We start from the raw sequence: 13,711 nt of genomic DNA on the forward strand, positions 1-13,711 counted from the left end.
GAAGATAAATCTGGGAAGAACTATTATTGAATTTTACATAATGCAACTTTTGATTTAGGTCTATAACTATTGAAGGTAGACATAATATTTTCCCCTCAATGCTACTGCATTCTATATTATTGTGTTTAAGTTCCCTAGGCTAGTCAAATGTTTGTAGTTTGAACTGAAATGTTCTCTAAAGAAATAGATGAAAATATGGTCATGAAGAATTGATTACAAAGGGGGGCACAGTAAGTTCAGTGGTTAGAATGCTCATCTTCCATGCAGGAGACCCAGGTTTGATTTCCAGAAAATGCACCCCCCCTAAAAAAAATTGATTACAAGGGAATGGAAAGCAGATCACAGAAAAATAAACACTATTAATTTTAATGTTTGTCTTCCAAGTTTTGATAAGTATGCCAACATTATATTAATTTTAAAATATGACATTGTGAACTCCAGTCTACAAGATCATCAACTCAACTTTATTTTCACCAATGTACCATAAAAGGACTGCCACAGTTGTAACTATAATGAACTATGCCCAACTGGAAATTGGTAAGTTATTATGGCTCATATCAACAGCCTGAAAATCACAGTTAGCATAGCATGAATAAAGATAATAGTTGGTATTAAAACCCATAAATTTTTAGTTACACAATCTTATCAGCTTGTGCTCTTAAATTCTTCATTTAATTCTGAAATTTTGAAAATTTATGAAATCTGCATGGTAGAACTATGAACTTAATATAGAGAAGCACACTCTGCAGCTGTAGAGAAGCAAAAGTTTTAAAACATGCAATAAGGTTATTTCTGAAATGAAATTATCCTCTTTAGTACAGAGAAAAAGACATTGCGGTATTCTACTTAATCTCACTTAGTAAAGAAATGCATTCTACTATCTTTGCTCAGTTCTATGTAAGTAAAGTCAACCCAAGTATTATTCATCACTCAATTAAAATATATATATGACTCTGAAAGAAGATATAACCATGCTTTAAAGAAACATCCTTTTGAACATGAGCAGCAGAAATGATTTTTTTCCCTAAAGTTATTTTTGCTCACAGTGCAGTTATTTTTTTCCCTAAAAGTTATTTTTAACACAGTGCAGGAGAAAAACATAGAAAATCAATTCATGTTTATCAGAGATTCAAAACTTATGAAAAAATGTATTTGGCTTTCGCATGCATGCACAAAATTTTGGGAAATATCCTGATATATGATCAGTTTAATTTGAATAATCTTTTGTTTGTCATGAAATGTTAAGTGTTATAGGGAAGAAATTTACACTGGAATTTTAAGGAAATGTACCTATATTTCTTTCTTAATTCCGTGCCTTAAGTTACATGGAAAGAGTCCCATAATGAGTTGTTAAAATAAAAATCAGAAAATTTCAGATATATATACATATCATTAAAATTTTCTTGAGGTAAATAATTTAATTTGGTACCACCTTGAATTCAAACTTTTGAAGTGTTCATTCAATAGTTGACAAAATTATACATGCAAGCAACTGCTCTATATGCCATATACAGGTAATAGCCTTGGCTGCTTATTTGTTCAATTTTAGATTCATGATTAATTAGATTTAAAGATAGCATTTCTAAAACAAACTCATTTATGTATTTGAATTTACATACAGCAAAACATTGGAAGTATATTACCAAACATTAGCAGTCTTCACAATTGGGGAGAAGAAATGACAGTTATTTCTTTTATATTATTTTAAATTATTAAAAAGAATATATAATAACATTTATTTAAAATCAAATGATAAGTGATAGTAAAAGTGATCAGTGATAAGTGATCAGTATGCAGTACCATGGAAACATGACTAATCTACCACCATCTTGTAAAGAAGGGAAATTAGTCTCAGCATTGCTTTAGTAAATACTTATTTGGTTGTCCAATAAAGTCTTGTTAAAAATTAGCATGCTGTCTCTGCTTCGACTTTAGTTTCATGTGTGTATCAGAAAAGCAACTGAGTGCTCATTTCTGGATTTAGGCCTTGAAGTGGTCAACAAACAAAATAATCACCAACACACCCATAGTACTAATGTCATTGCATGCACCTTATTTTTCTAAGTGTATTATTTATGTTCATTGATCTTCGCAGCACCCAGTTGCTGAAGGCCTGTTTTGTTTTTCCCTGTTTTACAAATAAGGAAACCAAGGTCCACAGGGCTTAGGTAAATTGCCCAACATCCTGCAGCTCCTAAAGGGTGGAGCTAACGCTTGAACAGGAAATTCGACCTGGAAACATCCTGTCAATTGCTACCCAATACAAATACAGGAGTGTCCAGAGTGGTGCCTCGCCAAAAATCCAAAGAGATGGCACAGATGCTGTTTGGTTAATGAAGGTATTTTACTATGTATAATAATCAACAGATTAGACAATTTCTCTGTGTTTCTAGATTGTAAACTAATGGAGAAAGTATTGATTGTTTTCCAATAACCAAATGAGCTTTTACTGATTTGGAAATAATTATCAAAATTAAGTCAAAAAGAAGGTTGACACTGATCCTCTGTTTCCTTAAAAAGTTTTAATGCATAAAGAAATGTCTTATATTCTAAATATTCAATATATTTTAAAATATATTGATATTGGGATAAAATGTTCAGATCAACCACCTCAGGCTATCACAATGCATGACTTTTAAATGTTCCCAAGTTATTAAATTATTCTTCATTTAAAAGTTATTCTAAATTTAAATCTTATAGTATAAAGCACATTGATGTTAATCCAATCTACTTCTCATAGAAATAAAAATATTTTATCTTTGATCAACACTTTTCAAACAGAAAATGTTTTGGCGTTATTATCAGGAGCTATTAGAAGTACTAGTTTTCTAAAGGATTTTTTTTTTTTGGTGGGGGGAAGTGCAGGGTCCGGGAAGTACTATTTTTTTTTTTTTTTTTTTTTTTTTATGAGAACTTTTCATGAATAAGGTATGGTTGAATCAGCTTATAAATTTCAGGGATGAATTTTTCATAAAACATTCACAAAATTATAACAGAAAGAAATATTATTCTCAGTATCATTGCAAAAATAAAACCTGAAAAATATTATATCTCAGTATACAAATAAAAATAAAATCAGAAGCAGCAGTATTTCACTTTTTATTAATAGTTTTCACCTTTTTATAATGATTCTACAAATATTTTTTTATTTAATTGATAAAATAATCCTATAAAGCCTGCATGGCAAGAATTTCCTGCAGTGCTGAAAGATTATAAACAGGCTCACAAGAAATAAGCATTCGCTCTCTGGATTTCCATGTACTTATAAAGCATATAGTTCTAGAAACACAAAAGGGACCAGAATGCTAATTTTATCTTCCAAGAAGGACAAACTCTTGATCGAACCACAGTGAGTTTTGACCAATAAAACATTTTGCTAGTGAAAAACCTAAGATTCAGTCATTTTAATGTCTTGTCTAATATCTTACAGGTAGTTGAAAAGTCACTCTGCCTGTTGCTTTCATATATAAACATATTTTGTATTAGTTTTCCAGATCTGCTGTAACAAAATACCACAGACTTATTGGCTTACATGACTTAATTTCTTGTCTCACAGTTCTGAAAGGTAGAAGTCTGAAATCAAGGTGTCAGCAGGGCCAGGCTTCCTCTTAAAGGGGATAATTTATTCCATGCCTCTCTTCTGCTCCTGATGGCTGGTTGGCAATCCCTAGTAGACCTTGTTTTGTGGTGGCATAACTCAATCTCTGCCCCTGTCACATGGCCATCTCTATCTCTCTTTTCCTGTTTCCAAAGTTCTTTCAAATAAGTTTGCATCCAACGCAACTGGGGGTTTGGATGTGAATAAATTATTTTTTTGGGGGGGGACACAATTCAATCTGTACATCTTTCAAATAATTCAATTATATTGATTAATTCTGAATTCCAGGCACTCTGCTGGGGATACACACTAAACAGGAGACTAAATTTCCCTTTCTCATCACCAAGATCCAGACTACCTCTTAAATATCTTTATTCATCAATATGCCACATATATTTCCCCTGTATATCCCACAAACTTGCTAATCCAGTGTAAGAACTGAATAAATATTAACTGTACATGTGCCTATTTCCATAACCAAATTCACACTCCCATAGGTACGACTACTTATGGCATTAAGCTTAGTGTCAGCACACAGATGTATTTTCAATGAATTAAAAGCATAAGTTGATTCAAGGTGGGTTTTAATCCTCATTCTAAAGTCCTTTGTAAGAGAATAAAACACATACAGAAGCTAAGAGATGATATTAAGAGAAGTAAAAGGGAGAAACACCCAGAGAAGTTTAGAATAAAAACCATAGACAGAGAAACTAGAAGCTGAAGCAATGAAACCTGGAAAAGAAGGACCAACAGATATTGCCCTGTGCCTTGTCATCTAACAGAGAATCCCAAGTTCTTGGTTACTAGTCTTCAGAGAAGTTTGGTGTTTGTGGTGAGCTATACAACTCCAAGTGGAGGACAAAAATGTTTTAGAAAATTCTTCAAATTTCAGAGTCTCAGACTACTGGATGTGGAAACTAAATTTTACAATGCAGACTGAAGAAGTATTTCTTAAAACCTGGATTCAGAATATCACAATCTCACCCATGTTTATGGAGAAGGTTTCATTGGAGATTTCTCCATCTATACTGTGCAACATAGCAGAACCAAATTCTGTTAACCAAGCTGGAGAATGTGTGTCTACATTTTGGGTGAAGAGCATATTTGCTGCCGATGGATATTTACCTGTATTTATACTGCCTAGAGCCCAAGAAGGAGTTTGCAGAAAAATGAGGCATCTTTAAGGGAGTATTCATAGCTAGAAAATTTGATGTAGTGCGAAAAACAAATCTAGGTGAAAGGGGAAGCTTACAGACTAGCCAACTTCAAAGAACGGCTCCAGGTTATGGGCATGTTAAGTTGTCTTTGAGAGAGGCAATTCCAGATACCATAAACCTAGAAGAACCTTTTTATATTACCTGTAAAATAACAAACTGCTGTGAAAAGACCATGGATCTTGTTTTGGAAATGTGCAATACCAATTCCTTCCACTAGTGTGGAATTTCAGGAAGACAGCTGAAAAAGCTACATCCGAGTTCCTTTCTCTGCCTTACTCTTACTCTACTGTCTTCAGTACAGGGGCTGCAATGTGTTTCCACCTTAAGACTGACAGACACATTCTTAAAGACAGTGTATGAATATGATGACATTGCACAAGTCTGTGCGGTATCTTCAACCATTAAAGTGGAAAGCTGAAGAAAATTTCCAATATTATGTTTTCCATTTAGTTTCTTAACCATTTCCTGTATTTTTGTCAGTTTGTAAAATGGTCAGTATAAGGGCAAAAATAAGTATGTACTATTTAAATGTTTTTCTTGTAAAACTGAGCTCTTTAAAATATTAAATATTTCTTTTAAAAAAGGATCCTCTGCTGATTTGATTTTGTGGATTATATTCTAAATGAACATTTGTGTATTTCTTGTACACATTATCTCATTTTGTTCCATTTTAGATGGCCACTGAACTTTGCTCTCCAAGAGCTCTACACTTAAGACCAGTTTTATCGAGCAAGCTCTAGAAAAAGGGTTAGCAAACTTTTTTCCATAAAAGGCTAAATAGCAAATAATTTAGTCTTTGACAGCCATATCATGTCTGTAGCAACTACTCTCAACTCTGCCATTGAAGTATGTAAACAGGCATAGAGAATTGTAAATGAAAGAACATGGCTGTGTTTACAAAAACAGGCCAGCTGGCTTTCTGGTATGCTGCTGCCAATTTAAAAGATAGTGCTGTTTCTAAATAAATAAACTAATAATTTTCTAACTCTAAGCCAAAAGGTCCTGTTGTTTGGGTTTTTTGTTTTTGTTTTTGTTTTTCTATTGAAAAATAAACCGCATTTTCATAAGGCACATTTAAAGGGTATTTGATCTTGAATGCTAGATCATGTATTAACATTAAAGTAAAGCTCTGTCACCACGTGTAATCAAACTTGTTTATTTAGGTCATGAACAAAACGGTGAGGAAGTTAAGGCTATCAACAACTTTGAACATGAAAGTTATAAAAGGTTTGAAAATTTTGTCAAGAAAACCAAATTTATGCTGTTGAATAGAAGCTATCCTACTTTGGTAAACTGAAATTCAAGAATTTATACATAGTATCTTAAATGTAAGAGTACATTAAGTCAAATACAAAAAATGGCTTTTCTGAAATGCCTAATTACTTATTGTCATGCCAAATTATTTGTTCCAAAATGAAAACTCTGTTCAGAATTGGATTACTAACTAATGAAAATCTGTGCAAAATAAAGCTCGAGTAGTATATTTAAAAAGCATATTTTAGATATGCATGAGATTTTGAAGGTTACTTCTTATCTTACAATGTAATTTATTGTGTTTTATATGGCAAAATAATAATCTAGTATAATATACTTACAACTTACCTATCTTTAATGCATTATTGTAAAAACAACTACTATATTCCAACATGAAAACTTTCTCTAATGTCTCAGAAACCACACTATCAGTAAACTGGCAGTGACAAATAATTTCTGAACTCCATAAATTGAAAACACCGTGGTTGAAAGTTAGCTACTTGATTTAGAACGTAATATAAAAGCCTGATGACATTTTTTCCCATTTCATATACAAGAAGAACTGAAGAGCAAAAGACAAATTGACTTTATCAAGAAAAATTGACAAATAAAATGGCTCGTCACTGCTATCTATCTTGATTCTTGTATTTCTCGTTCTTAATCATGGGCTGTTGTTTTGGATGCCAAGCTTTTGTTTCTCCATGGAACAATGTGTGTCAACACCTCAATTTCACTTATTAGGATTAAAAAATAAATTTTATTTGCTTTTCAAATCCTTTATTATTTTATCTTTGGGTTTACAATAATTTACTTTACTTTTATTTTTGAATTTTCTATTCCATTGTTTAACTTTTTAGATACTTAGAATCCAAATAGCACTTAACTAGAGAACTTGACTTTTGGTTGACCAGATTGCTCACCACCATGTATGTAGTTCTGAACAATGCAATTAAAACTCTGATGTTCAGATTTTGTCAGAGCCTTTGATAAATGAAGACACTGTATCTGCTCAGCTTACTTCTTTGGGTAGTTGTAATGATGAATGGAGGTAATTCCTATTGAAATTTTTTATAAATCATGAAGACCTCCACAAATACAAGGTGTAATAGCATATAACTATTCCCTCACAATATCTAAAACTATTGCTTTCTATATTGTGTATTTGTATAACTAGATTTGGTATGCATTAATTGATTCTATCACTTGTAGTAATTATGATCTCATGTAACATTTTTGCTTTTGTCAGTTCTTATAAGTAAATTTGTCCCTGAAAGTTTTTGAATCTGGGCTTCCAGATTAATTATGTGAGCTAGTTGGTGCCACCACATTGAATCCATGTTGCTGCACTGTGATCTTGATCAAATCAAGATGGTTGAAGTAAAGCACTGTGATCTTGATCAAATCACAGTGCTTTACTTCAACCATCTGAGTATAATCAAGAAAATGATATAATTTATTGTCCTAGTTACACTGAAGTGCCAAGTTAGCTTAACAGGCTGTCTTTCTACAAGTATATGACTTCAAATCAGAATACTGGAGGACATTCTTTGTTTTGATGCTCCTTAAATTTTAAGGTGATTTTGCATTTGTTTAACTATTAATTTTAAATCAAGCTAGGAAATATTTTTCTTGAGAATTTTAGTAGACAGAACATATATAATTACATTTTAATTGAGATTTTATTAGGGGATCACATTTATGAAAGTTTCCCGTTCTAAGGGTATTATTTTGGATAACATTTATTTGGCCTAGAATTTTAAGAGCAAAATCAAAGATAATTTTACAAATAATTCAATTATATAACTTAAAAACAATTTTCTGATAATTCCCCAAGAATAAATGATTAATTTTCAATTAACAGAATACCTTGTATATTAGTTTAGACAGCTCTAGTTTTATCATATGAAAAAGAGAAAAGATATTATGAATTTTTCCTAATTTTATAATATTTTCTTGTGACTATAAATCAGGATATTTAATATTACAAAAGTAATTCTCATAGTGCATAACATGAATTTAATTATTGTCAAAAATCGTTCAAATAACTGCATAGAATTGACTACAGGAGACTTTTAAAAATGAATCTGTTTTACTGATTCTATTTTCAAAGTAGGTTCATAGTTGTTTTATAAAAATGTAAACATTATGATGATTACTACCAAAAAAGCAGTTATTCAAATTATTCCAGGATAGATCAAGAAACAAAATTTGGATCATCACAAAATAAAGTCTGCAAGGCCAAGTCAGAGCATACATCATAATTTTACTTGAATCAGGAGTTATTATACATTTCTCTGAATATCTTAAATCTGAAGCACATGGACAGAGTTTTGAAAATGCAAAGCTGCAAGATTCCTGCTTCTTCAGTTTCTAACACAGGGGGTTTGGGACATGACTGGAGGAATATATCTATATCCATATATCTCTAGCTTTGTATTTATCTATACCTATACCTGCATTTGTGTATCCATATCTATAACTATTTATTACCATTCTCCCCAGTGATTATGATTTTCAGTAACATTTGTTAACTTTTGACCTAGATACCTGAAAATATTAAACCTTAATTGTCTAATTGCATCAATAAAATGTTCTTGATATGTGATTTTCAATTTATTTGCTACTTTGCACAATTTTGAGTTATCACTTGTATTAGTTAGGGTTCTCTAGAGAAACAGAATCAACAGGGAACACTTGCAAATATAAAATTTATGAAAGTGTCTCACGTGACCTTAGGAACGCAGAGTCCAAAATCCACAGGGCAGGCTGTGAAGCCCGATGACTCCGATGGAGGGTCTGGATGAACTCCACAGGAGAGGCTGACCAGCCAAAGCAGGAATGGAACCTGTCTCCTCTAAGTCCTCCTTAAAAGGCTTCCGATGATTACATTTAGCATCACTAATTGTAGAAGACTTTGGCTGATTATACATGAAATCAGCTGTGGATGTAGCTGACGTGATCATGACCTAATCCTATGAAATGTCCTCATTGCAACAGACAGGCCAGCGCTTGCCCAATCAGATAAACAGGTACCACAACTTGGCCAAGTTGACACATGTCGCTAACCATGACAGTCCACCCCTTGTCAACTTGGCACCTATATATATATATATCACCTTAGACCATACTTAATTTCCAAATGAAAACAAATAAGCACACATTTTTTTCTTTTACCTGACAATACTCAACTGTCCTGCATATAACTGGAAACATATTAAATCTCTCCAGAATAGGGTGCAAATCCTTGGACAACATTCATTCTTAAACTTGATATCTTATAACTTAAATAGTATAACATGAACAAAACAGCATTACAGTCCTCGTTTCTGTAACTGATCACGTGGTCGAAGTTCATATTTATCATTACCTTCTTCCACTACCCTTTCCATGTTCCCTTTCCCCTCAGCAAGCACTTCAGCTGGCCGTGGTTCTTTGCTTGGTGAGGTGACCCAAACCTTCATTCTTGAAGTTTCAGAGCCATTAGTAGTTCTGCCTGGATTGTGTTGTTGCAGTTTTCCATTGATTTTAATCGCAGGGCATGGTATATACTAATAGACACCCCAGGGGATCTCCTATACTCCAAGAAAACTCTTCTTTACCTCCATTATGTAGTTGCAGTCCTACTTCCTTCTGATAGTCAGGGTCAATTACCCCAGACAATAATGTAATCCCCTTCTAGGTGTGTTGATCCAGAGGCATAAGTAGCCCAAAGTGACCAGGTGGCAATCTTAACTTCCAGTTCAGTGGTATCACTGTTGTTTCTTCTGGAGGAAGCACACCCCATTTTGGAACTGAAACCTGTAGACCAGCAGAACTCAGGGTAGCAGGGACAGGAAGCAAAAATTTTCCTAGTGGATCACAAGGGGTAATAGTGAGTGGCACCACACCCATTTCCACCCCTTGGTTCCTGGACCCATGGATCCTGGCTATGGGAGAAACAGCACCATACAGCAGACGCTGATTCAGAGCATACACAGCTTCCTGGAGAACATTACCCCAGCCTTTCAAGTTTTTGCCACCTCGTTGGCACCGTAATTGAGTTTTCAAAAAGCCATTCCACCATTCTATCAATCCAGCTGCTTCTGGATGATGGGGAACATGGTAAGGCCAGAGAATTCCATGACAGCATGTGCCCATTCCCGCACTTCATTTGCTGTGAAGTGTGTTCCTTCATCTGAAGCAATGTTATGTGGAATACCATGACGATGGATAAGGCATTCTGTAAGCCCATGGATGGTAGTTTTGGCAGAAGAATTGCGTGCAGGGAAAGGAAACCCATATCCAGAGTATGTGTCTATTCCAGTTAGAACAAATTGCTGCCCCTTCCATGAAGGGAGTGGTCCAATGTAATCAACCTGCCACCATGTAGCTGGCTGGTCACCTAGGGGAATGGTGCCATATCAGGGGCTGAGTGTGGGTCTCTACTGCTGGCAGATTGGGCACTCAGCAGTGGCTGTAGCCAGGTCAGTCTTGGTGAGTGGAAGTCCATGTTGCTGAGCCCATGCATAACCTCCATCCCTACCACCATGACCACTTTCTTCATGAGCCCATTGGGCAATGACAGGAGTTGATGGGGAAAGAGGCTGACTGGTATCCACAGAACGGGTCATCTTATCCGCTTGATTATTAAAATCTTCCTCTGCTGATGTCACCCTCTGGTGTGCATTCACATGGGACACAAATATCTTCATGTTTTTAGCCCACTCAGAAAGGTCTATCCACATACTTCTTCCCCAGACCTCTTTGTCACCAATTTTCCAATTATGGTCTTTCCAAGTCCCTGACCATCCAGCCAAACCATTAGCAACAGCCCATGAGTCAGTATACAAACGCACCTCTGGCCAGTTTTTCTTCCAAGCAAAATGAACAATCAGGTACACTGCTCGAAGTTCTGCCCACTGGGAGGATTTCCCCTCACCACTGTTGTTCAAGACACCCCAAAAAGGGGTTGTAATGCTGCAGCTGTCCACTTTCGGGTGGTACCTACATATCGTGCTGAACCATCTTTAAACCAGGCCCGAGTTTTCTCTTCCTCAGTCAATTCACTGTAAGGAACTGCCCAAGAGGCCGTAGCTCTGGTCTGGGAAAGAGAAGGTAATGTGGCAGCAGGAGTGGAAATCATGGGCATTTGTGCCACATCTTCATGTAACATACTTGTACCTTCAGGACCTGCTCTGGCTCTATCTCGTATATACCATTTCCACTTTACAATAGAGTGCTGCTGTGCACGCCCAACTTTATGGCTTGGTGGGTCAGACAACACCCAACTCATGATAGGCAACTCAGGTCTCCTGGTAACTTGGTGGCCCATGGTTAAGTGTTCAGTCTCTACTAAGGCCCAGTAGCAGGCCAAAAGCTGTTTATCTAAAGGAGAGTAGTTATCTGCAGCAGATGGTAAGGCTTTGCTCCAAAATCCTAAGGGTCTGCATTGTGATTCTCCTATAGGGGCTTGCCAAAGGCTCCAGACAGCATCTCTATTTGCCACTGACACTTCCAGCACCATTGGATCTGCTAGATCATATGGCCCAAGCGGCAGAGCAGCTTGCACAGCAGCCTGGACCTGTCACAGAGCCTCCTCTTGTTCAGGTCCCCACTCAAAATTAGCAGCTTTTCTGGTCACTCAATAAATGGGCCGGAGTAGCACACCCAAATGAGGAATATGTTGTCACCAAAATCCAAAAAGACCAACTAGGCGTTGTGCCTCTTTTTTGGTTGTGGGAGTGGCCAGATGCAGCAATTTATCTTTCACCTTAGAAGGGATATCTCAACATGCCCCACACCATTAGACACCTAGAAATTTTACTGAGGTGGAAGGCCCCTGTATTTTTGTTGGATTTATCTCCCATCCTCTGACACGCAAATGCCTTACCAGTAAATCTAGAGTAGTTGCTACTTCTTGCTCACTAGGTCCAATCAACATGACATCATCAATATAATGGACCAGTGTGATGTCTTGTGGGAGGCAGAAACGATCAAGGTCTCTGCGAACAAGATTATGACATAGGGCTGGAGAGTTGATATACCCCTGAGGTAGGACAGTGAAAGTATATTGCTGACCTTGCCAGCTGAAAACAAATCCTTACTAATAGCTATTGAGAAAAAAGCATTTGCCAGATCAATAGCTGCATACCAGGTACCAGGGGATATATTGATTTGCTCAAGCAATGATGCTACATCTGGAACAGCAGCTGCAATTGGAGTTACCACCTGGCTGAGTTTATGATAATCCACTGTCATTCTCCAAGACCCATCTGTTTTCTGCACAGGCCAAATAGGAGAGTTGAACGGGGATGTGGTGGGAATCACCACCCCTGCATCTTTCAAGTCCTTAAGAGTGGCAGTAATCTCTGCAATCCCTCCAGGAATATGGTATTGCTTCTGATTTACTATTTTTCTTGGTAGGGGCAGTTCTAGTGGCTTCCACTTGGCCTTTCCCACCATAATAGCCCTTACTGCATGAGTTAGAGAACCAGCGTGGGGATTCTGCCAGTTGCTCAGTATGTCTATGCCAATTACACATTCCGGATCTGGGGAAATAACTACAGGATCGGTCTGGGGGCCCACTGGACCCACTGTGAGATGGACCTGAGCTAAAACTCCATTGATCACCTGGCCTCCATAAGCCCCCACTCTGACTGGTGGTCCAGAGTGACATTTTGGGTCCCCTGGAATTAATGTCACTTCTGAACCAGTGTCTAATAATCCCCAAAATATCTGATCATTTCCTTTTCCCCAATGCACAGTTACCCTGGTAAAAGGCCGTCGGTCTCCTTGGGGAAGACTTAGAGGAAGGTTAACAGTATAAATTTGTGGCAGTGTAACAGGGTTCTCCCCCATAGGGACCTGGCCTCCCCTTCATTCAAGGGGCTCAGGGTCTGTAAACTGTTTCAAGTCTGGAAATTGATTAAGGGGCCGTGACTCTGTGTTTTTGTAATTCAAGTTAGACTTCTGTTCCCTTGACCTAGAACTCTTTTGTTTATACAGCTCCAACAAGAATTTAGTAGACTGCCCTTCTATTGTATTTCTAGGCACCCCATGATTTACTAGCCAATGCCACAAATCTCTGTGTGTCATATAATTTTGATGCCTCCTTTGAGTTTGTTGTCTATTATAATAGCCGCGTCTACCCTGTCTTTGGTGATTAAGTGCTGCCACCTGGCTTCTGTCAACTCAGGATCCTGTCATCCCATTGTGTTTAAGGATTCCAGCTCAGTGACAGCAGTTCCTACAGTAATATCTGACCTACAGAGAAGTGCAACCACAGAGCTCTTGAGGGATGATGGTGCTAGTCCCACAAACTTATTTCTCACTGTTCTGGTAAAAGGTGCATCCTCTGGACATTCCTGGAGTGTAATAGCAGGCTTTGCATGATAAATCCACTCTAACATTCCAATCTCTCTAAGCCTCTGGATCCCCTCATCTACATTATACCAGGGCAGTTCTGGCATTTCAACCTCAGGTAATGTTGGCTACCTTTTGATCCATGTTTCAACCACCCACCCAAACAAGCTGTTAACACCTTTTCTAACCACTCAAACTAGAACATTGAATGCAGAATCTCTGCTTAGTGGGCCCATATCAATAAATTCAGCCTGATCCAGTCTTATATTCCTCCCACCATTATCCCACACTCTTAAAATCC

General features: G+C 36.7%; 1 pseudogene; it reads left to right on the forward strand.

The window, feature by feature from the left end:
* The first annotated feature begins 476 nt into the window (after window positions 1-476).
* Window positions 477-5,233, forward strand: LOC143645720 (trafficking protein particle complex subunit 13 pseudogene; annotated as a pseudogene).
* Window positions 5,234-13,711: the final 8,478 nt, after the last annotated feature.

The sequence above is a fragment of the Tamandua tetradactyla genome, chromosome 9, assembly GCF_023851605.1.
Source record: "Tamandua tetradactyla isolate mTamTet1 chromosome 9, mTamTet1.pri, whole genome shotgun sequence".
Classification (NCBI taxonomy): domain Eukaryota; kingdom Metazoa; phylum Chordata; class Mammalia; order Pilosa; family Myrmecophagidae; genus Tamandua; species Tamandua tetradactyla.